Below are 26,578 nucleotides of genomic sequence, written 5' to 3'. Positions count from 1 at the left end.
CGAAGCCCACAGTGTGATGAATAACTTACAGGTGCACTAACGTCTGGCTGAGCATTAAAACACATCACGTTTATTTTACAGCTTTGGTCATTATTTGATGAAAGTAGGAATTGATCAAACAATTAGAGTCCTATATTTCTGTGTTGCCACCATTATTGGACACGCACATTTCAGCCATGACAACCCTGTGTATAGTTTTATTGCGTTTTAACCCTCCTGTTGCATTAAAGGTAAAAAATGACCAATGCAGGATTCTAACAGCAGAAAAGTTTGTTTGTTTGTTTGTTTTTACATCAAATTTTCATTGTTTTAAAATATTATGTGCATGTTCTCAAATGAAGTCACATCCATTGCTCAGATGTGAGTTTCTCTTGATGCTTCTGTGGGTCTCGTCTATTAAATCTGAGCTTTATTCTGTATTCTCTATTGGATTCGGATCAGGTGATTGGCTGGGCCATTCTACAGCTTGACTTTCTTTCTCTGAAAGCATCTGAGAGTCTCCTTGGCTGTGTTTTGGTTCAGTGACTTGCTGAAATGTCCACCCTGGTTTCATCTTCATCCTCCTGCTGATGTAGATGTTGGACTGAAGCAGCTGATATTCATTTACACTGAGGAAGAGCAGAGGCTTGCTGATATCCTGAGACATTTCAGCCGCTGTCTGGGCTTTCACTGCTAAACTACACCTCCCTTTCTTCATGTAATCAACACTTTTCCCCTGCGTCGTTTCATTTTATTACACAGAACTTCATTTGTGAACTAATTAGATTTGTTTTCTTTGCATATAAGGATTTTTTGGTTGCTCCCAACATCTGGGGAGAAGTCAACAGCACGTTTAGAAATATGTTTTCTGAGAAAATAGTGACATGTTCAATACTTATTTTCCTCACAGTTCACAGTGACATTACTCACATATATATATATACTATATACTATGTATATATACATTACTATTAATGGGGAAAAGTGCATCACACAGCCCCGCCTTCCAATAGCCAATCATCAGACTTTATATTCATGCAGTATTGTGGGGAACGGTATTGTGCTTGTTTATTTCGGCAAGTTCTGTCGTGTCACAAACACTATGTTTCTGCATTGTTGTTGTTATTGTAGTAGCAGTAGTAGTAGGAGTAGTAGTTGTTGCTGTAGTAGTAGTAGTAGTAGTAGTAGTTGTTGTTGTTGTTATTTTAGTAGTTGTTATTGTAGTTGCTGTTATTGTAGTAATAATAGTAGTTGGTGTTGGTGTTATTGTAGAAGCAGTAGTTGTTGTTGCCGTTCTTGTAGTTGTAGTAGTACTACTAGTAGTTGTTCTTGTTGTTGTTATTGTTGTTGCTGTTATTGTAGTAATAATGGTAGTTGGTTTTGTTGCTATTGTAGTAGTAGTAATAGTAGTAGTGGTTGTTATAGTAGTTGTTGTTGTTATTGTAGTAGTAGTTGTTGTGTAGGAAATGTGTCATTTGATTGCGAGATCATTAGTTTTTGAGATTATTTGAGTTCCCTCATGGGCTCCATCACTGATTACCATATCCCCCCCTGCGGAGTCTGCAGTGGTCTGCTCCATCTCTGACTGACACAGCACTGATTGTCAGCATTAATTACAGTGCACCAGCAGCTCTTCATGTTCACACCAAGCGCTGTGCTCTGACCTGACGTGTCTTTCCCTTTCAGAGCTTCTGACTGATGTGTTTAATCATTGATCGCTCACTATCTAGAGAGCACTCTATAGGTGTCATGACGACTCGGACCGCACCTTTGTGTTGATGATGCACTGGCAGAGATTACTATTGCCACAGTCATGCAGGACTTTTATTGTGTAAAAATCAAGAACAGTTTGAGTCAAATTATTATCACGGGAATTATGCACAAATGCATTTCTTACTTACAGTTTTGTCTTGTTTCTAGTCTAAATATCAAAATATTCTTAACTCAAGAAGCCTTTTCTAGACGAGGAAAATATACTGTTGTTGTAGTTGTAGTAGCAGTTGCTGTTGTTATTTACGTAAGGTTTACAATGCATTGCAATAGGGCGACACTTTCAACATCAAAAGTGGACAAAGCAGAGCTCAACATCCCATAATGCAATTCACCACCACACAGTAGCTCATTCATTTCTTCAGAATGTTTTTACTTCCTCCACCAAAGTTTATATAGCACATTGCAATCAGTTTGTCCACCTTGCATCTTTAGTTTCCTCCTACAGCCCACTTCAGTTATCTTTCCCTCCACACATTCAAATATTCTCCGCCTTCAGTAATTCAGCGTTGTCCATCAGTCAGCATTTCTGCTGCTTTACTTGATGACGGCACAGACCAACTCTTTACGCTTATTTTTCATGTTTGTACACTGCAAAAATAATTTACTTACATTCTTCGTCTTCTTGATTTTTTTAAATCAAAAAGCATTTTCTAGACGAGCAAGAAATATTATGCTATTAGAAATGATGAGTCAAAAAGAAGAGAGTTTTTCCTTAAAACAAGGAAAATATTCTGCCAATGGTGAAAGTGAAATAATCGTACGTCAAAAAAACAAATCAAGATTGTCAGCTAACCCCATTGGCAGGTTATTTTCAACCTGATTACGTACCCCATTTACTTTTCTGCAGAGCACCAAATACATCCCAGGAGCTGTGTTTTTTTGGGGGCCACTGTGTACCTGATTGACCCGCCCACCAACATCCCTAAACCCAACCGACAGTGTTTATAAAAGCACTGATTGACCCGCCCACCCCCTTCCCTAAACCCAACCGACAGTGTTTTCAAAAGCACTGATTGACCCGCCCACCCCTTCCCTAAACCCAACCGACAGTGTTTTTAAAAGCACAGATTGACCCGCCCACCCCTTCCCTAAACCCAACCCATAGTGTTTTCAAAAGCACAGATTGACCCGCCCACCCCTTCCCTAAACCCAACCGACAGTGTTTTCAAAAGCACAGATTGACCCACCCACCCCCTTCCCTAAACCCAACCAACAGTGTTTTCAAAAGCACAGATTGACCCGCCCACCACCTTCCCTAAACCCAACCGACAGTGTTTTCAAAAGCACAGATTGACCCGCCCACCCCTTCCCTAAACCCAACCCATAGTATTTTCAAAAGCACAGATTGACCCGCCCACCCCTTCCCTAAACCCAATCGACAGTGTTTTCAAAAGCACAGATTGACCCACCCACCCCCTTCCCTAAACCCAACCAACAGTGTTTTCAAAAGCACAGATTGACCCACCCACCCCCTTCCCTAAACCCAACCAACAGTGTTTTCAAAAGCACAGATTGACCCGCCCACCACCTTCCCTAAACCCAACCGACAGTGTTTTCAAAAGCACAGATTGACCCGCCCACCACCTTCCCTAAACCCAACCCATAGTGTTTTCAAAAGCACAGATTGACCCGCCCACCACCTTCCCTAAACCCAACCAACAGTGTTTTCAAAAGCACAGATTGACCCACCCACCCCCTTCCCTAAACCCAACCAACAGTGTTTTCAAAAGCACAGATTGACCCACCCACCCCCTTCCCTAAACCCAACCAACAGTGTTTTCAAAAGCACAGATTGACCCACCCACCCCCTTCCCTAAACCCAACCAACAGTGTTTTCAAAAGCACAGATTGACCCGCCCACCCCCTTCCCTAAACCCAACCGACAGTGTTTTCAGTAGCAGCGTTGACAATTCACGATCTCCAGAAAAGTATATAGGGTACATTTTCAGAGTCTATGCTGATTCTTTTGCTTGTTTTTTTGGACAGAAATATCTCAATTTTGACTTAATTTCTGAAAACAAAAGAAAATTGTCCATAAAATGCTTCTTGATTTAAGAATGTTTAGATATTTCCACTAGAAACAAGACAAAACTCTAAGAGCATCATTTTTTCAGTGTACATTCATTTTTGCAGTTCAGCCTCCACATCAGCATCTAAAGTGCTGTAGGTGCTCTACATTTAATATCATTGTCAGCTAAAGTAATTATTGATTTAATAAATTCTGAAATTGATTTGGATGCAGTTTCTGTATTCATTATTTGTGCATGCGATCTCCTTCAGCAAGAGAATGTATGATGAATGTGAAAGCTGCATTTTCCGCTCCGGCTATGAGCTGCTTATATATTAGCTGACTAATGTAGCATGCCCAGGCTCTCGGTGTGTGTGTGTGTGTGTGTAGCACTGGAACTGAATGGTAGGAGGCAAATGGAGACGCCATCACTCAATCTCACATGTGATTAGACAGGCTTTTCTCTCTCTTTCACCCTCAGGGAGAATCTTGCAGTGTTTTGACTCATTATCAGAAGTGTAAGAGTAAACGATCAGCCTATTATGAACTTCTCTATGCTGTAAATCCACTTTTAAAGATATGCGCACACACAAAAAATGGCTCAGTTGGGGTCACATGATGTACATCTAAACCCAACCAGAGAAGCGAAGAAGCGTTTGAGATCTGAATGCACTGTTCAAATATCCATAAATGTATTTTCTTGCTTAATATTTTTATTTTTCCCCATTTATTTCTGCATTTTAGTTGCATTATGGGATCTTGATCTTTCTTCCAACAACTTTTAACCTTGGAAGGTTATATAAAGTGACTTTTAGAAATATGTGTAATAGTGTGCAGTGCTGTATTGTGTGTGTTGGGGTTGTATATTACACTACAAACACCTTTTAATAAACTGCAGCACATTTACTGTTATTTTACAGACTCTTGATATTATTTCCTATACATCATATTATTACTTTAAACTACTAAAATGCCAATAAAATGAATAGTGACATGAGGATGAAAGTCTAAAATGATAGTAAACTTTTGCGGATTAACCTAAATTTACTGCCATGTGGATGTGGTCACAAAAAGTGCCAGAAATCATCTGGTCAATTATAATTTCTATGATCTAATATTTAATGTAGTCTAATTTTTTAATAAAGTCATCTGGAATGGCAAAGAAAGCCTTCTTGCAGGACTCCCAGAGTTCATCAAGAGTCTGTGTTCATCTTCAACACCTCCTCCTTCATCAGCTCAATAATGTTCATGTCTGGTGACTGGGCTGGCCAATCCTGGAGCAGCCTGACGTTCTCTGCTTTCAGGAGCTTTGATGTGGAGGCTGAAGTATGAGCAGGAGCGCTATCCTGCTGGAGAATTGTCCCTCTCCTGTGGTTTGTAATGTAATGGGCAGCACAGATGTCTTGATACCTCAGGCTGTTGATGTTGATCATCCACTCTGCAGATCTCTCCATACTGAATGACCCCCAAACCATGATCTTTTCCTTCACCAAACTTGACTGATTTCTCTGAGAATCTTGGTCCATGCTGGTTCCAGTAGGTCTTCTGCAGTATTGGTGATGATTGAGATGCAGATCAGCAGATGATCCAGCAGAGAAATCCACCTTCTGACACTTTTACACATCATCAACTAGAAGTCAAGTTATTATGTGTTGCTCTTACAACTGAGATCCACCACAAGATTGTTAGTGTAGAGTGTATAGTGAATTTTGCATTTAACACTTTATTTAAAGGCGCAATTTTAACTTTTGCCTTAATAAACTCCTAATTAGCTGCTTATTTATAGTTGTTAAGGTAGAAGTTGGGGAAGTAAAATCATGCAGAATATGTGCTTTATAAGTACTGATAAACAGTATATAATAATTTAACAATATGCAGGTGATAAATCAGTTATTAATAATGAGAATTGGCAGTGTTTCCTAAAGTTTTAAATATTATAAATAAAAATACACAATTAGAAGAAAGAAACCAAGCTTCTCATCTACAAGCAGCATTGACCTACATAGTAAGATGCAAGGCATCCTCTCAGGCATGTTATGCACTTATGAGTGCACAATAGTGTACTGGCGGAGCAAATTAGGTCTGCAAATGTAAAGTGGAGCGAGACCTGTGGCGCTGTTTCTGGCTCTGTGTCATTACTACCAGATTTGGAGAATGCCACTTTCAGAAAACAAACTTGATAAATGTAAGCTTTTTGATCATGTGCAGAAAAGAATAATGCGTCTGCGTGAAATTAAGGCAATGAACAAAAGATGCAAGACAAAAACTGCCACAATTTAATGTCAAACTCATGCTATTACAAATCATTAGATAAGAGTCTTAGCTCAGTAAACCACTAGCTGCTTATTTATAGTTATTAAGGTAGTAGTTGGATTTAGGATTAGGGATGTAGAATGCGATCATACTTCATAAGTAGAGTGCAAATGTCAGAGAGTTTACTAATTAGACAAATTAAAGCTCATTAATAAACACCAACTGTAATTTTCCCCCTGATGGACGTCAAATCAAGATGTGAAGAATTTGACATTGGTTCATACCATTGTCAATTCATGGTCATTAACATAACTATAAATCTGACCACCCCATAATGGTTTGTATCACTATCAATGTTTGACCGTTAACATAATCATAAAATTTGACCACCCCTATATTGGTTCGTACCATGGTCAATTCATGATCAATCATATAACAGAAAGTTTGACCACCCCTATAATGGTTTGTACCATTCTCAATTCATAATCATTCATATAACTAAAAATTTGACCACTCCTACTATGGTTTGTACCATTGTCAATTTATGACCATTAAAATAACTATAAATTTAACACCCCCCCTCACCCATAATGGTTCCCACCATTGTCAATTTATGAGCATTAACATAACAAACAATTTGATCACCCCTATAATGGTTCGTAACATTGTAAATTCATGATCATTAACATAACTAAAAATTGATCACCCCTATAATGGTTCGTACCATTGCCAATTCATTATCATTCATATAACAGAAAATTGATCTCCCCTATAATGGTTCGTACCATTGTCCATTCATGATCATTAATATAAGTATAAATTTGATAACCCCTATGATGGATCATACCATTGTCAATTCATGATCATTAATATAACTTAATTTGAAATTAATTGGATCTGCTTTATTTTAGAGGTTTAGTGAAGGAGGCTGATTTTCACCCCAATGATGATTAGTGTAAACAAAATTATAAGACCACAGGAGGGTTATTATTATCCAAATAACAGGCAGGTAATAAAACTGTGAATTGTTACTGAAACTACTCAAACTTAGTTGTCGTTATAAGGGTGAGAAAAGCAGCGAGTGGATCACTTCCTAATGCAGCTTTGGGAAGTGTGCTAAACAGTGGTCCACCCCCTCTTCCCAGAGCTTTTTCTCAGGCTGAACCCCTTGCTCTTTTTTGGGGGGGAAATAAGAGAAAACAGTGAGTCAAGGCTCAGTGTTCAGGAGCTGCTGCCCGGACTGTTAATTAAGAAGGATGAATTAAAAACAGCCCTGTCTGGTCCTCCTCCCGGCCCCCGGCCCTTTGAACAACTTTGGCTTTGAAGGCTTTCTGAGAAAGAAATAGGGGGAAAAAAGAGCAAAAAATTAGGCATCCCTCTTTTCCTCTCTCAAAAAAAGTTTACAACCGTCCTGGGAACTCATGCTGTTTATTTTTAGATAAATCAGGATTGTTTGTGGTTAAACACCTCCTTGTCCAGTCGATCTTATTTAACACGGCAGAACTCGTTTAATTATTTTCACAATACTTTTATTTCCACTTCCACACAGGAAAGTCTATATTATATACACTATCGGTCAAACGTTTGCGGTCAGTGGGATTTTGAAATGTAAAATCAGCTTCTCCTGCCCACCAAGGCTGCCTTTTATTTCATCAAAAATACAGTACACATTGTAAAATTGTGAAATGTTATTGCAGTATAAAACAACTGTTCAACAGTAGTTTATAATTTATTTTAATAATTTTTTCAGTGATTTTAAAGATGAATTTTCAGCTTCATTAGTCCTCAGAGTCACATGATCCTTCATAAATCACTATAATAATAATAATAATAATAATAATAATAATATTAACAATAACAACTATAATAACAATAATAATAATAGCAATAATAATAATAATAATAATAATAATAATAATAATAATAATAATAATAATAAAATAATATAATAATAATATCAATAATAATAATAATAATAATAGCAATAATAATAATAATAATAATAATAAAATAATATAATAATAATAATAATAATAATAATAACAACAACAATAATAATACAATATAATAATAATAATAATAATAAAATAATAAATTAATATAATAATAATAGCAATAATAATAATAATAATAATAATAATAATAATAATAATAATAGCAATAATAATAATAATAATATAATAATAATAATAGCAATAATAATAATAATAACAATAACAATAATAATAATACAATATAATAATAATAATAATAATAATAAAATAATAATAAATTAATATAATAATAATAGCAATAATAATAATAATAATAATAATAATAATAATAATAATAATAATAATAATAATAATAGCAATAATAATAATAATAATAATAGCAATGACTATAATAATATTAATAATAATAATAATAATAATAATAATAATAATAATAATAATAATAACATAATCATACATAATCAGTACATTAATAAAAAACTTTTTTGCCGTATGTTTTCTTTTAAGGATTCATGTAAAGTGTAATGAACTGCATTGCAGCTGTGCACAGTCAGACTCATTGACACATTCTTCAAAGCATCTTTTCTAGCCTGATAGAAAGCCTGTTAAAGCATGCAATCCCAGTGCCACTTCTGGATATGTGAGTACATGTAGAGAGCATGATGTCCTGCCTTTAGTGATTTGGGCTGCACACAATAGAGCACTCCAGAATCACCAGACAAAAGAGCGACCCAAAACTGCACTGGCAGCACTCGGATTAAAATACACCCTGAACAGACGACACTCTTCATCCAGCTCCTTCCACCATTTGCCCACTATTCCTCTTTTTTTTTTCATATAACATTTTTTCCACAATGTTTGTCATGCACAGTTTTAACTTAGAAGGTGCAGCAGACTACTGTCATGTAGCTGAACAGCAGTTGTCAATGCTTCCGGGATTTACTAATGTAGTATTGGCTACAGAAAGCAAATGCAAGGCTAACACTTTATTTTCATTCATCCATTCATTTTATTTTAGACTTAGCCCCTTTATTTATCAGGGGTCACCACAGCGGAATGAACCGCTAACTATTCCAGTGCATGTTTTACACAGCAGGTGCCCTTCCAGCTGCAACCCAGTGCTGGGGAACACCCATACACACTCATTCATATACACTACAGCTAATTTAGTTAATCAATTCCCCTAAAGCGCATGTTTTTGGACTGTGGAGGAAACCAGAGCACCCGGAGGAAACCCACGCCAACACGGGGAGAACATGCAAACTCCATACTGAAACACCAGCTGGCCCAGCCGGGACTTGAACCAGCGACCTTCTTGCTCTGAGGCCATGGTGCTAACCACTGAGCCACCGTGCTGTCTTATTTACCCTATTAATAAACTATTAACTAAGACTTTTAGCTCAATTAACTACTAATTAGCTGCTTATTATTATGGTAATCCTTGGGTTTAGGTATTGGCTAGGATTAGTGATGCATAATAAGATCATGCTTCTTATAAACAGTTCATATTTTAATAAGAGGCAAATAATAAGCCATAGTCAATAGCATGAATTATGAATTAAAGTGTAACCAATGCATGTGCATTTTCAGCAAGGAGCAGTCTATTATGAGACTAATATCCAGAAAACATCTGAAGAGTTTATTTGCGAAAGCAGATAACCGATGATTTTCTGAACTGATTGAATTGAGCTCTTCAATACTTAAACTACTAAAATGCCCCAGCTTATAAAATTGCATCAGGCCCGGATTGGCTAATCAGGAGGACCGGGAGAATTCCCGGTGGGCCGGTCCGTTTTTTGGCCGTGAGGGCCGGTGTCCCTAGCTCCCGAATCTGTAGCTCTCAGCAGTCACACTTTTTAAATTAATTAATTTATTTACTTGACCACAGTCTTCTTATTCATTATTTTACCTCAGCTCTGCTCTCTTTATATATAACCAGCCTGCAGGTTAATGATGATATAACTCAGATGAGTCTATATACAACTGTTGTGGTCCAGTGGTTAGCATGTTAAATTACGACACCTCCGACCCAGGTTTGATCCTCGTCTGAGTATGTTATTTTTTTTTTCATTTTTATTGTGAAGACATATAATACTGTAAGGGTTGTTGAACATTTGAAGTTCTAAGCAGCTGTTTTCTCAACAAAAGACGTGATAGTGTAATCAGAAACTGAATTGGAAATGACCTTATTTTAATATAGTCAGTCGTGCACTGAGGTGGCCCGGTCTGAGGCTTGAAACTCCAGGGCTGAAAAGGAGTCCCACTCTGGCCCTGAATTGCATATTTCGGCAACCCAGTGGCGCAGTAGGTAGTGCTGTCACCAAGCAAGAAGGTCGCTGGTTCGAGCCTCGGCTGGATCAGTTGGCGTTTCTGTGTGGAGTTTGCATGTTCTCCCCATGTTGACGGAATGCATGTAAACGGAAATGCTTGTAGTTTCTGCCAACCCGACTCTACACCATAACTTTTCAATCCAGATGGATGGGGCAACCATTACTGCATCCAAAATGGTGAAAAGCCTTGGAGTAACGATTGATGACCAACTAAACTTCTCTGACCACATTTCTAGAACTGCTCGATCGTGCAGATTTGCACTCTATAACATCAGAAAGATCCGACCCTTCTTATCTGAACATGCAGCTCAACTCCTTGTTCAAGCTCTTGTTCTCTCCAAACTGGATTACTGCAACTCTCTACTAGCTGGGCTTCCAGCTAACTCTATCAAGCCTCTTTAACTGCTCCAGAATGCAGCAGCACGAGTTGTCTTCAATGAACCTAAACGAGCACATGTCACTCCGCTGCTAGTCCGTTTGCACTGGCTGCCAGTTGCTGTTCGCATCAAATTCAAAGCTCTGATGTTTGCCTACAAAGTGACTTCTGGCCTAGCACCTTCTTATCTGCACTCACTTCTGCAGATCTATGTGCCCTCAAGAAACTTGCGTTCTGTGAATGAACGTCGCCTCGTGGTTCCATCCCAAAGAGGGAAAAAATCACTTTCACGAACGCTCACGCTCAATCTGCCCAGTTGGTGGAATGAACTCCCTAACTGCATCAGAACAGCAGAGTCACTCGCTATTTTCAAGAAACGACTAAAAACTCAACTATTTAGTCTCCACTTCACTTCCTAATCTGCAATTGCCTCTTTGAATATCACACTAACTAAAAAAAAAAAAAAAAAAAAAAAAAAACTACTAACACTTCCCTTCTTAGACTTTACAGACCTGAAACTTGCCTTTAGTACTTATTCATTGTTGCTCTTAGTTGTGTAAATTGCTTCCTTGTCCTCATTTGTAAGTCGCTTTGGATAAAAGCGTCTGCTAAATGACTAAATGTAAATGTAAATGTAATGTTGGCGTGGGTTTCCTCCGGGTGCTCTCCACAGTCCGAAGACATGCGGTACCGGTGAACTAGGTAGGCTAAATTGTCCATAGTGCATGAGTGAATGTGTGTGTATGGATGTTTCCTAGGGATGGGTTGCAGCTGGAAGGGCATCCGCTGCGTAAAACATGTGCTGGATAAGTTGGTGGTTCATTCCGCTGTGGCGACCGCGGATTAATAAAGGGGCTAAGCTGAAAAGAAAATGAAAGTACAAAAAAACAATTTCAGAATTAATTTGAATAGTCTTTTCATTGATGTGTACTTTGTTATTAGACACGGAATATTTAACCATATGATACTTGCAACAGAGTCGTACGATTCTGGTTAAAATGTGAATCACCATTGTTTTTGCTTAAAATCAAGATCACAATTTTCTCACAATTCTGTAGATGTAAAATTAAGATTAATATTGGTAGCCTATTATTATTGTTAATTCTCAAACATATAGGGCCCAATCATACACCTGGTGCAATGTGGCGCAAGGCGCGGCGCAATACTCTTTTGCTACTTTCAGCTCGGCGCAAGTGTCATTTTGAGGTGTTGCGCCACACTGTTTAAATAGCAAATTCATTTGCGTTTATATGTGCGCCCATAGGCGTTCTGGTCTAAAAAAGCAGGCGTGTTTTGTGGCGTTGCTATTTTGAGAAACTGTAAATAGTCTGCTCTTTAGACCAGAACAAAGTCGGTCTATTGTCTGGCGCAAAGTGCGCCTGGCTTACACACTACACACAAGATGCAGAGCAATACACAAATATCTTTACATGTGAAAAATATATAATATATTAAGGATATATATAATAAGGATATATATTGGATATAAATATAAATTATTAAAATATTACAAAACATATTAATTTCTAGCCTACATAAATATGAAAAAACACTGCCTTCATATTTTCTTCATCTCTTCATCTCATTTGCTTTTGTATAATGTTATTATTATTAGCAGTATTATTTATTATATTTGTTTTATTAAAAACAAGCTTAGATTTGTCCACCTGTCAGGTTTTAGACTATATAGGGCACAGCATGTGTATTAGGATATAACTCAGTATTTTGACCACACTTTGTTATTATTGTTCATTTATTCGTTTGCTGGAAATTAGAGCTGAATTTAGAAATAGTTTTGAAACTAATCTTTGCGCTTAACAAACGAAATTAATTATTTATAGGCTAATTGATGTCCGTGCATAAAGATTTCCCTGTCCACGAGAGCAAAAGCGAAAGTGAACTTTCTTTACGTCAAAATGCGCTCTTGGCGTGACGCAGCTGGCTCTTAAAGGGAATGGGGGATGAGACTCTGATTGGTTTATTCTCAAAACACACCTATAACTCATTAAGAAAATAAACTTAACCCTTTTAGACCATGCACCACGGCGCAAAGCGGATTTTCCCATCCTTAAATTAGCAAAAATCCATTCTGACATGCCCTGAAAGCGTTTGCGCCCTGCGTTTTGCGCTCTAAAATAAATAGAGCCCACTGTTAAACAACAACAATAATATTAGGCCTGTGTGTGGGTCTACTTTTGGTTAAAATGTAAAGTTTTGTAAAGTCATTATGGTGGACTTGAACAGACTTTGAATATGTCAAAATATGTTGATTAATTCACAGAAAATGATGACATCAGAATACAACTATTCATGATTATAAAGTTAATTTATTATGATGAACTTGAAATACTCTCTTGGCTTCTCGCAACCATTATCATTATTTCTTTACAGTTGTTTTTACTGGCATTGTTTGTGTGAGCAGCAGCACGGCTCAATCCCACAGCAAACAACACCTGGTTAAACTGGCGAGTGGATATTAAATAAAAGAGGCGCAACTGTTCAACAAAATCCCTTTTTTATTGTTTGTTATTTGCATCTCCAACCTCTCTGCAACCTTCAAAGCTGTTAAAAGTTCGCACACTCTTACAGCTGTCAACAATCCACGCAAACGCAGGCCTTTTATTTCAGACATGACATAATCGTGTTGTGTAGTTAGACGGTGCTTTGCCGTGACTCAAGCTGTTTCGAGCTGCCAGGTTAATCACAGGACGCTATTTTTGTTTGAGACTTAAAGTCAAATGTCATGTCCCGGCACATTTTGAGAGAGTGGAGATGACAGACTACACTTATGATTAAAGTAATGTGTGAGGTCATGTTTTACTTTGTAGATGTGTGGGCTTTACTTCACGATGTGATGAAACAACTTGGGACGTATATGGAAAATTTAGGGGGGTTTTTTGGTCAAATTGCATGTGAAGTTGGCATGTTTTTGTATTCAAATAATGATTAGTGTTCAGATAATATTAAGATGATAGCAGTAAAAATTAATGCATTATAATTTGCATTTACATTATTTTCCGATAAGTAAAATGCATATCAGCATACAGATCAGATGAGCCAACAAATGTCTTTAAATATATATTGTCTGCTAATTCTGATCTGACCTATATACATATATATATATATATATATATATATATATATATATATATATATATATATATATATATATATATATATATATATATATATTAACCTTGAAAATATAAAATATGTTACCTATATTAATATTAACCTTTAAAATTTTATTGTGTAATCTATTTACATTTTTGCTGGTAATGATGTACTTTTATAGTTAATAAAATGCGTATTAATATACAGCTCATGTTAGAATAGTAATACACAATTAGTCTCTTTATTTGTATTCTCACCGGCCACTTTATTAGGTACACCTGTCCAACTGCTCGTTAACACACATTTCTAATCAGCCAATCACAGGGCAGCAGCTCACTGAATTTAGGCTTTTAGACATGGTCAACAGGATCTGCTACAGTTCAAAGTGAGCATTAGAATGGGGAAGAAAGGGGATTTAAGTGTCTTTGAACGTGGCATGGTTGTTAGTGCGGGCTGGTCTGAGTATTTCAGAAACTGCTGATCTACTGGGATTTTCACGCACAACCATCTCTAGGGTTTACAGAGAATGCTCCGACAAAGAGGAAATATCCAGTGAGCGGCAGTTCTGTGGGCGCTAATGCCTTGTTGATAAGGTCAGAGGAGAATGGCCAGACTGGTTCCAGCTGATAGAAAGGCAACAGTAACTCAAATAAGCACTCGTTACAACCGAGCTCTGCAGAAGAGCATCTCTGAACACACAACACGTCCAACCTTGAGGCGGATGGGCTACAGCAGCAGAAGAGCACACCGGGTGCCGCTCCTGTCAGCTAAGAACAGGAAACTGAGGCTACAATTCACACAGACTCACCAAAACTGGACAATAGAAGATTGGAGAAACGTTGCTGCTCTGATGAGTCTCCATTTCTGCTGACACATTCGGATGCTCGGCTCACAATTTGGCCTCAACAACATGAAAGCATGGATCATCCTGCCTTGTATCAGTGGTTCAGGCTGGTGGTGGTGGTGTAATGGTGTGGGGGAGATTTTCTTTGGGTCCATTAGTACCAATTGAGCATCAACGCCACAGCCTACCTGAGTATTGCTGCTGACCATGTCCATCCCTTTATGAGCACAGTGTCTTCTGATGGCTACTTCCAGCAGGAAAGTCATAAAGCTCAATCATCTCAGACTTGAACATGACAATGAGTTCACTGTACTCAAATGGCCTCCACAGTCACCAGAGCTCAATCCAATAGAGCAGCTTTGGGATGTGGTGGAACGGGAGATTGGCATCATGGATGTGCAGCCGACGAATCTGCAGCAACAGTGTGATGCTATCATGACAATATGGAGCAAAATCTCTGAGGAATATTTCCAGTAGCTTGTTGAATTTATGCCACCAAGGATTAAGGCAAAGGGGGGTGCAATCCGGTACTAGTAAGGTGTACCTAATAAAGTGGCCAGTGAGTATTTTTTGTCTACTTAGTTGTAAAGAAAAAAATAAATAAATAAACAGATTTTTTGGCTATTTTTTATATAGATGTACAACATTTAAGTATGTGTATGTATATATATATATATATATATATATATATATATATATATATATATTTTTTTTTTTTTTTTTTTTTTACTAGTAAAGATGCTTTACAGGCACAAAATAAATAAATAAATAAACAAACAGTAAATCCGTGCGTACTCTCCTGACCCAGCAGCATAAGTGAATCCGGCATAATTGTTCTCCAAACTGGTAGCAAATTATCAGGGCTCTGCAGATGCAGACGGCAAACAAAGATGGGTCGCTTTCCCCCCAGCCTGCGATTGTAATCAGCCTGTCAATCTAAGCCTCTCATTGTTGCGTTTTCAGCTCCAGAGCGCTTTTCTCTCATTGGTTTACTGCGGACGCCAGATCACACTCAATTCATGCCAAAACCAGCTGCCTTTTTTGTTTTCCCAGTAATCTTCCAATGAATTGCCCAATTGCATGTGCTACAGTACAAGAGTAAAGCATTGCACTGGTGGTGTTCGAGAGCTTGTGTTAACCTTGGTGAAAATGGGGCTCTTTTTATTTTTTGGCGAAGAGGATATTAAGTGCTAGCAGACACGGTTAGCCTGGAGGCAGAGCAACTTAGCATGTCTAAAAGAGTGGGGGAGGAATAAAGCAAGACTGTGTGCGCTACAAATGGCTCTTTAGATCTTACATCATCCATCCAGAACACACACACACACACACACACACACACACACACAAGAAGAGACGTCACATGAGGCTACACAACACAAATGACATTTAATCCTGCAGCAGAAACTAGTTTATCTGAAATGTCAGGCTTCTCATAGCCAGTGTAGATGAGTGACGACTGAGAATTGTTGAAGGATTAGTTCACGCTAGAGTTTTTAATTCTGTGATAATTCATGCACGCTCACAAAATCCACTGCAGGAATTTCATTCCAAACATACATGACTTTTATTTCCTCTGTGCAATGCATAATGATAAGCAAACTGTAAAAATATCTGTTGAAGAACGGTTTCCGCTTTTTGTGTTGTTTGCAGTTTTGATATAATATACTGGTCAAGAAATGAGAATATCTAGAGAAATGAGTGTGTAAAATAACAGAAAATGTGCTGCAGTTTATTACAAGGTTTATGTAGAGTAATATATAACACCTACACACTATATAGCAACGCAGACTATTACACATGTGCAGGAGAGACACTTTTTTAAACTTTTCAATGTTAAAAGTTGTTGGAAGAAAGATGAAGCTCCCACAATGCAATTCAGAAGCAGAAATAAATGAGGAAAAAATTAATAAAAACATGAATCTCAGGGCGTACTCACAATATGCTATCCGAACCGTGCTCAGCCTCGTTTCCTGGATCGTTTGAGAAGTGTGAGTGCTCTAAATCAGGCTCAGGCATGGGCTGTTTGGCTGGCCCTGGCCCGGTTGGAAGAGGTGTGCCTTGAGTGCAGTTCACTTGGGCTTTTGGCGTGGCTTTGGCGTGGAGTTCAAAATGCGCCAAAGCCAGAAACTGAAAGCGAGACTTGACTTTTATGGGACTGTTTCATATGGATTTATTCATCAATCTTACTGTTCAGTGAACGCAAACTGTCGCAGTTGATTAAAGACGCAAACCCCTCACTGCACGACAGCTGCACCTTCAGCAAACCTCCTCATTCCTGCAGCACGAGAGCTTTATGACTGTTTATGAGCGTCAAAAGTGGCGGATCTGTTTGGCAAAATATTTGACTGTGTGTCACCGCATCCCAAATGACTAAAGCGATATAACTAGAGAAATCTCCACTGTGCTGAGCGAGATCACTTCTTACTGAACAGCGCATCATCGATGACGTAAGCGTGTCCAGGTCCGAATGTAATGTGAGTGAGGGCCGTCGGGGAGACGGAAATGGGGACAAGGCAACTGTACATAGTGTGAGTACACCCTAAAAGTAGGTTTGGTATGCTGTCCCGGGAGGGAACCCTGAGCTCAGAGATAACTCAGAGATAGAGGAGGAGCTGGGGTGGAAGGGGGGATTCTTCCAAAAGAAGAAAGAGCAGTAGGGAAAATTTGCTCCAATTGTTGTAGACTTGGATCAATCTGACTGGATTATTACTGATTACAGATGAGCAGCCAGTCGTGCTCACATCATGTGTTTCTCTCAAAATTAGTTTATGAAACCTCACTTATATATATTGTAACAGTTTTCCTGTTACTATTTGAAATATCTACCTGTAGTAGCTATCTCACCCATTAGAGGGCGATCTAGGTAGTAAGTCTCCAATCTGCTTAAAAGGAGGTAGAGAAGAAGCAGTAGGCAGGAAGTATGGTGCCTAGCACATGGAAAGGCTTCTTCACTGCGCTGTTGTTTGTTGATGCCCTTATTTGAGGAACATTTTTGTTCTTATACCTCAGATAGGGTTTTTGGTATCCACTTTAAGTCATCAAAACAGGACCTGGACAATCCATCCTCGTATCCACAGACTTTTTCCATCCACTTTCCTACTGATTCCGTGGCCAGCCATTGATGAACTGTTTGCTGAAATTGATCTTTCATGTGATTCACTTAAGGACTGTTGGTATCTTTTTTGGATTGCTATAAATACTAGATTCAATGAGAAAGACACTTATCGAATGCTTATTTCTGTCTAATAGTGATCATTAATGAGTTGACTGCTGATCATTTCATATCCCCAGTGTGTAACAATAATTATTCATACCTGCTGTCATATACATTTCTAAATACACATGAATCTCTGAAAGTTGTTTTGTGGTCTCTCAATTTCTTTAATGTAGCTTCAAAAAAAAGTAGTTGTTACATATTTGGCGCCCGAACAAAAGACAAAATTTGATTGAATTCTTGAGAGATACATTCTGCTTTCTTTGAGTCATGTTTTTATTAATGTGTCTATGAGGCCATAATTTCAAAAGTCCTAACATTACACTCTATTTCAGCATTCTAAAGTTGACATTATTTGAAGAGCTTTAGTAGCTTCAAAATGGCTGCCTTGGCTAAAGAGACAGAGGGTGATGATTCTTTGTTACCTGATTATTCTTCAGAGCCTTTCACTACTCATCGAGAGCCTATTCAAGACCTTATTCATTCTCTCGCTAGCTTGTACTTGGAAAATGAACCTGAAATTGGTGAACAAGAAGAAGGGGATTTTGATGATTCTTTGTTACCTCCTCCACCTCCTACAATTGAAGATGATGATAGCTTGTTAACAATGATTATGGCCACACGAATGCATAAAGTTGAAAGTAGAGTTGAAGCATTTGAAAATTCCTCTGATGTTCGTTTCAAAGACATTCAGCATCAGCTGAATGAACAAAGTAATAGGATTGCTGTCATTGAGAGTCAGGTCCAGCACATGCTAAAACAGTACCAAGATCACCCCATAGATATACAACAGCTCGAGAATTCGTTATCTACCATGTTAAAGAAGGAGTGTACCCAAGTGAAAGATACTTTAGAAACAAAGGTTCAAGAGTTGGGGCAAGCAATTATGGATTGCCTGAAACGGAGAGATGGACAATTGAAATCATTAATCCAGCCTTCTGGGGGTGCAACGTCTACTCCACACTTCAGCCACACCATATTAGACCATGGATCTTGTCGTCCTGTACATTTTAAGACTCCTATCAAGCTAGAGTTTCCAAAATTTGGGAGTTTAGATGGGGAAGACCCTATTACATACCTGGAACGATGTGATGAATATCTGGCTGTACAACCTTTAAATGACTCTGAGATCATATCCATGCTTCCTTCTGTATTGACACACACAGCTAAAGACTGGTGGGTAGCCGAGAAGAAGAGGGTAAGAACATGGACACAATTCAAGTCTGTTTTTCTTCAATCTTTCTTAGCAGATGATCATGATGTTGAAGTGGAAAGAAGGATCAGAGAAAGGAAACAAGGGGTTGATGAAAGTATTCGAACATTTGCCTACCAGTACAGAGCATTATGTCTGAGACTGAAACCTTCCATGACAGAGCGTGAGATTCTCCAAGCAGCACTACGGAACTGTAACCCAAGAATAGCAAGCATTTTAAGAGGTACTGTAACTACTGTAGATGAGTTGGTACGTGTAGGAACACTTATAGAAAAAGATATCAATGAAGAAAGATCATTTTGGAGACAGAGGCACCAAGAAGCTAATGCAAAGTCCACTGAGGGTAATAAATTTTTTAAGGGCCGACAGTCGAACCCTCACATAGCTGTATGTTCTGATATCAGTGAAAGATCTCCTGTCACATTAACATTGCCCTTAACTATTAAAGGTCATCAATATCAAGCAATTCTGGATACTGGGAGCACTTACTCTTTAATTCAAGAGTCCTGCTGGAAACGACTAAAGTCAAATCATGAAGTTTTGCAATCGAGTAGAGGACAGTCCTTTTCTCTTGCAAATGGATGTGTACAATCAGCCTTGGGGAAGATAGCTTGGCAGGCTACCATCCACAGACATGACTATCCTATCAGAGCATATGTAATGAAAGATTGTGACTTGGCTTTTCCTGTTTTGTTGGGCCTGGAATTTTTGAAGATGTCTGGAATCACAGTCGATTTTAGAAATTCTTCCTATTCTTTACCTGAAGAATATGGGGTAATCCACTCCTTCACCTCTTCCTCCCCTTCACCAATAGTAAGTCTGCACCTTGCACTACCTCTAATACCAACGCCTTCTACTGATCTAACCATTATAAAGGAGTTAGTGGATCGAGCTGATGTCTCTAAAGCCCATAGACGTCAACTAGAAGGACTGATGCTTGATCGGCCCACTGTATGCACTGAAACTTTAGGTCAAACCAACTTGATTCATCATCAAATCCATACAATTGATGAAATTCCTGTGCGAAAGAAGGCCTATCCTGTTCCAGTCAACAAACAGAAGTTTATAGATGAGGAAATAGCAAGAATGCTTGACAAAGGCATTATAAGACCTTCTGTATCTCCATGGGCATCACCAGTTGTACTTGTGCCTAAAAAAGATGGCAGTACCCGCTTTTGTGTTGATTATAGAGCTTTGAACTCCAAGACTCCTCTTGATGGGTTTCCAATGCCTCAAATTCAGGATATCCTTGAGTCCTTGTATGGAGCAACCATATTTAGCACATTAGATCTCAAATCTGGCTACTGGCAGGTAAAAATGGATGAAGACAGCATCAAAAAGACTGCTTTTGTCACCAAAAATGCCCAATATGAGTTTCTTCGTCTTCCTTTTGGCCTGCGAAATGCTGCTGCAACCTTTCAGAGGCTCATGAACAATGTTCTGAGAGACTACATGGGAAAGTTTTGCTTTGTCTATCTTGACGACATTGTGGTTTACTCAAAAACCATCCAAGATCACTTTCAACATCTCAAGCTACTCTTTGCAAAATTGCAAGACTCTGGTTTAACACTCAATCTCAAGAAATGTTCTATGTTGCAGAGGACCATTACTTACCTAGGACATGTTGTTTCTGAGGAAGGAGTACGGACTGAAGACACTAAAATCAAAGCAGTTCAGGATTTTCCTGTCCCAAAAAATCTCAAAGAGGTACAGAGATTTTTAGGTCTTGCTAGTTGGTACCATCGGTTCATTTCTCACTTCTCAGAGCGAGCTGCTCCATTGTATGCACTGAAAGGTAAGAATGCAATCTGGAACTGGACAGTTGAATGTCAAAATGCCTTTGATGATCTCAAATATGCACTACAACGAGCACCAGTATTAATGCCCCCGGATTTCACCAAAGTCTTTAGAGTGCAGACTGACGCCAGTGACATAGGACTAGGAGCTGTATTGACACAGGATTTTGATGGTGCAGAACACGTCATTGCCTATGCTTCACGTCTTTTACATGGAGCAGAAAAATCATACTCCACTGCAGAGAAGGAATGTCTTGCGGTCGTGTGGGCTGTAGAGAAGTGGAGGCAGTATTTGGAAGGACGAAACTTTGAAGTACTGACTGATCATTCTGCCCTGACTTGGGTATTCAATAACCCTAAACCATCTTCACGCTTAACCAGATGGGCATTACGACTACAATGTTTCAGTTTCCTGGTCAAGTACCGTAAGGGGTCCTGCAATGTGGTACCTGATGCCCTATCCAGAGGTATACCAGGGCAAGAGGTTGTAGGTCATATTGCCATCTGCCAGGCTAACAAGACTGATCCTAATTTGCCAGTCAGCTGGGATGAAATTGGGAAAGCTCAGAAGCTTGATTCTTCTTTGCAAGCTCTATGGGAAGCAGCTAAGCAAGCCACCACAGATTCCAGCCGCATTGCTTATTGTGTACAGAATGACTACCTCTTTCGCAGGGTGCCTAACAAAGATCAAGGGTGTGTTTACCAACTAGTCATCCCTGCATCACTGAGAGAACAGTTTTTACACTTCGCCCATTCAAATCCACTGAGTGGACACTTAGGAAGGATGAAAACCTTGAAGAGATTACTTGACAGTGTCTATTGGCCTGAAATCCGTAAGGATGTTTGGAGCTTTTGCACCCAGTGTAAGACTTGTCAAATATATAAACCGAGAATCTCGAAACTGTCTGGATTGTTGCAGTCAACACCCGTAGTAGAGCCTGGCTATATGCTTGGAGTGGATCTAATGGGTCCTTTCCCAAAAAGTAATCGATCGAATGAATTCTTATTAGTCTTTGTGGATTATTGCAGCAAGTGGGTGGAACTTTTTGCTTTAAGATCTGCAAAAACTCACCTCATAACTAACATCCTGACAAAAGAGATGTTCACTCGATGGGGAACTCCAGCATATCTCGTCTCTGACCGCGGCCCTCAATTTACAGCCCAATTGCTCAATGAGACCTGCAAGTGATGGGGAGTAGTTCAGAAGCTCAGTACTGCCTATCATCCGCAGACCAACTTAACTGAGAGGATAAACCGAACCCTAAAAACAATGTTGTCCTCTTATGTCCATGACAATCACCGTGACTGGGATAAATGGATCCCTGAGTTCAGGTATGCCATTAACTCAGCATGGCAGGAAAGTACGGGTTTCACTCCAGCTGAAGTTGCTTTGGGACGTAAGTTGAAGGGTCCTCTAGACAGGCTGATCCAGAGACCACCTAATCCAGACCATCTAGCATATAACACCCTTGAAAGGCAGAAAGCTTTCCTTGAGCAAGTGATTGCAAAGACCAGCCAAGCACAAGAGAGACAAGGAAAATACTACAATCAACGTAGAAAACCAAAGTCCTTTGAGGAAGGAGATTTGGTTTGGATCCTCACACACCCTCTGTCTCGAGCTGCAGATTCCTTTATGGCCAAATTAGCTCCGAAATGGCAAGGTCCTGGCAAAATTGTAAAAAAGGTAAATAATGTCAACTACAGAGTGGTAATGCTTGATAAACCCAGTCAATGTGATACTTACCATGTGGAAAAGTTGAAGGAATTTTATGGAACTGTATAACTCTTTTCTTTAGGGGAAGGGGTGTGTAACAGTTTTCCTGTTACTATTTGAAATATCTACCTGTAGTAGCTATCTCACCCATTAGAGGGCGATCTAGGTAGTAAGTCTCCAATCTGCTTAAAAGGAGGTAGAGAAGAAGCAGTAGGCAGGAAGTATGGTGCCTAGCACATGGAAAGGCTTCTTCACTGCGCTGTTGTTTGTTGATGCCCTTATTTGAGGAACATTTTTGTTCTTATACCTCAGATAGGGTTTTTGGTATCCACTTTAAGTCATCAAAACAGGACCTGGACAATCCATCCTCGTATCCACAGACTTTTTCCATCCACTTTCCTACTGATTCCGTGGCCAGCCATTGATGAACTGTTTGCTGAAATTGATCTTTCATGTGATTCACTTAAGGACTGTTGGTATCTTTTTTGGATTGCTATAAATACTAGATTCAATGAGAAAGACACTTATCGAATGCTTATTTCTGTCTAATAGTGATCATTAATGAGTTGACTGCTGATCATTTCATATCCCCAGTGTGTAACAATAATTATTCATACCTGCTGTCATATACATTTCTAAATACACATGAATCTCTGAAAGTTGTTTTGTGGTCTCTCAATTTCTTTAATGTAGCTTCAAAAAAAAGTAGTTGTTACATTGTAACAACAATTGTACAATGTTCATTATCATTAATATTAAGCTAAATAACTGTGTTACTGACGCTCATTTAAAACTTATCAATAACAGAATCCAATTTGTTTTATTATTATAAGGTATTTAATTGGAATACTGATGTTTGGTTATATAAAGCTAAATAATTTGACTACCGATGTCCATGTAAACATAGTTCTCAATGATAGAATGCTCATTATTAGCTATTTTATCAAATAATAATATAATTTGATTACTGGTTTATGGTTATATTAAGGTAAATAAACTGATTAGAGATTGGTTAAAGGAAATAATTGGATCACTGATGTCCATGTAATAGTCAATGACAGAATGCTTATTATCAGCTATTTTAAGGTTAATAAACCTATAACTGATTTTCATTTAAACATAGATAATGACGTAATGTTTATTATCCTTAATATGCTAAATAACTTGATTGCTGAGGTTCATTTGAACGTAATCAGTGACCAATTTCTAGTTTTTTTCATTGGAATAAGATAAATAATTGGATTACTGTTTGGTTATATTAAGCTAAATAATTTGATTACTGATGTCCATGTAAACATACCTGTGATCAGTGATAGAATGCTCCTTATCAGCTATATTAAGGTAATGATATAATAATATAATTCGATTACTGATTTATTGTTATATTAAGGTAAATAAATTGATGTTCGGTTAAAGTAAATATTTGGATTACTGATGTCCATTTCTACAGATAATGGCAGAATGCTTAATATTGTTAAAATTAACGTGAATAAATGGATTACTGATGTCTATGTAATAGAAAATGACAAGATGGCTCAGTTTTGGTTATATTAAGGTAAATAAATTGATTTCTGATGTTAATATAAACATAGTCAATGACAATGTTCATTATTGGTAATATTAAGCTAAATAACTGGATTGCTGATGCCCATTTAAACGTAATCTATGACAAAATCCACATTTTTACATTATAATAAGGTAAATAATTTGATTACTGATGTCCATGTAAACACACCTGTAGTCAGTGAGAGAACACACATTATCAGTTTATAATATAGTAGTTTATAATATAATATAATATAATATAATATAATATAATATAATATAATATACTATAATATAATATAATATAATAATTTGATCATTGATTTATGGTTATGGTAATGTAAATCAATCGATTACTGTTGTCTGTTCAAAGTAAATAATTGGATTACTGATGTCCATTTAAACAGTCAGTGGCATAATGCTCATTTTCGGTGATATTAAGGTAAATAATCCGATTACTGATGTTCATTTAAACACAGACAAAGATATAATGTTCATTATCAGTAATATTAAGCTAAATAACTGGGTTACTGACGCTCATTTAAACATGATCAATAACAGAATCCAAATTTTATTATTATTATAATAAGGTAAATAATTGGAATACTGATATTTGGTTATATTAAGCTAAACAATTTCAGTACCGATGTAAACATAGCTGTAGTCAACGACAGAATACTCATTATCAGCTATTTTATAAAATAATATTTTTAATTTGATTACTGATTTATGGTTATATTGAGGTAAATAAATCGATTACTGATTGGTTAAAGGAAATAATTGGATCACTGATGTGCATTTTAACAGTCAATGACAGAATGCTCATTATTGATAAAATTAAGGTAAATAATTGGATCGCTGATGTGCATTTAAACATAAACCTAGTCAATGACCCAATGCTCATTATTGGTTATATTAAGGTAAATACCTGGATCACTAATGTCCGTTGTAACACAGTCAACGACAGAATGCTCATTTTCGATAGACTTTAATGCCATATTAAAGCAGAACGTGAGATCGATAATCCATGACAGCTGCATATCATTATCAATGATCCGAGACCAGCCATCGACCCCAGACTATAGAGCGGGATGATGTTATTGAATGTCCGGTCGGGCTCATCGTCTGATTGTAAATGATTTCTCATCACTCCTGCTTTCAGCGTGTCTCTCCTCATGGTTTCTTTGTTCCGGCTGAAGGCAGGAGGTGGTAATAACCCTTCAGTCGGCCCCTGCTGCCCACTCGCAAATAACTGAGGTAATTATCTACAATCAAAGAGCTGGAAAAAAATCTATTGACACTCCAGCGGTTGTACAGTGGGAGATTTCACTTCCTTTCATTCTGTTTTGATTTTTTTTTTAAATGCACTTCTTGTTCTCCTTGACTTTGACCCAATCATCGGCGGAGCATGCAAGGCTACACTGCGAAAAAAATCTAGTTTTTGTCTTGTTTTAAGTCCTAATATCTAACAAAAATCTTGAATCAAGAATAATTTTCTAGACAAGCAAAACATATTGTCTACTTTAAGAAATAATAATCTGTAAAGAAATACAGAAAAGAAATAACCCTGTAAGGGGTTTCGTTTGAAAGTGTAGAATCTATATTTTATGCTCATATGCATCACTTTGGTTTTTATTCTACTGTACAAAAGTTATTTACACTTAAATACACAGTATTTTGGATCCCCGAGCTGGGTATTTTACATTGGTTCATTTATATGTTTCATATGACACATGTATAAGTTATAGCTCAAATGAAAGCTCTTGCCGGTGCTCATACAGTTTTTGCATTCTTTTTACTGAATTATATTCACATATCAAACAATTGTCGAATGAATCGTGGTGTTTTCATGGCGCAGAAATGAAAACAATACATTCATGATCAATAAGCAGCCCCAGATAGCACAGACAGCTGTCATCTCTTATGCTGTGCGCTTCAGGGCCATTCTCCTCTGTTTTTGAGGTGATGTGCATAAGTAATCCTTTTATATGTCTGACGTGCGCCAAACATAACCTAACATCAGGCCGACGTCAGTGTCCGACCTAAAATCCACCAAATATCAATGTTTAATCATGTTACACCTTGACATTGTGTGGATGTTACCACTATCACATCTATCAGACGGATTTTGGTCACTTTCCAACACAACCTAAAATCAACCAAGTATCAACGTAATTTGATGTCGTTATTGGACATCAAAACAATAATGTCCTTAGACGCTGACTAGGCATTAAATTTTGGTCACCTGACGTCACAACCTAAAACTAACCTAATATTACAGTCTTATGATGTTGTGTGCCTGCTGGGATTGGTCAATACTTATCCAAACTTCCATCTTTATCCTTAATAACAGGCAACAAACTCACAGACAGCATAGACTTATAAAACCAGAATGACAAACTGCAATCGGAAACACGCAAAAAAC

At 37.9% G+C, this 26,578-nt stretch overlaps 1 long non-coding RNA gene across 5 annotated transcripts in view; it reads left to right on the top strand.

The window, feature by feature from the left end:
* LOC147841612 (uncharacterized) overlaps positions 1-26,578 on the top strand; it is a 63,751-nt gene that overhangs the window by 524 nt on the left and 36,649 nt on the right. The gene's annotated exons all lie outside the window — the stretch shown is intronic.

Source organism: Danio rerio, chromosome 11 (assembly GCF_052040795.2).
Source record: "Danio rerio strain M-AB ecotype USA chromosome 11, GRCz13ab, whole genome shotgun sequence".
Classification (NCBI taxonomy): Eukaryota; Metazoa; Chordata; class Actinopteri; order Cypriniformes; family Danionidae; genus Danio; species Danio rerio.
This window is presented reverse-complemented; position numbering and strand designations above follow the sequence as displayed.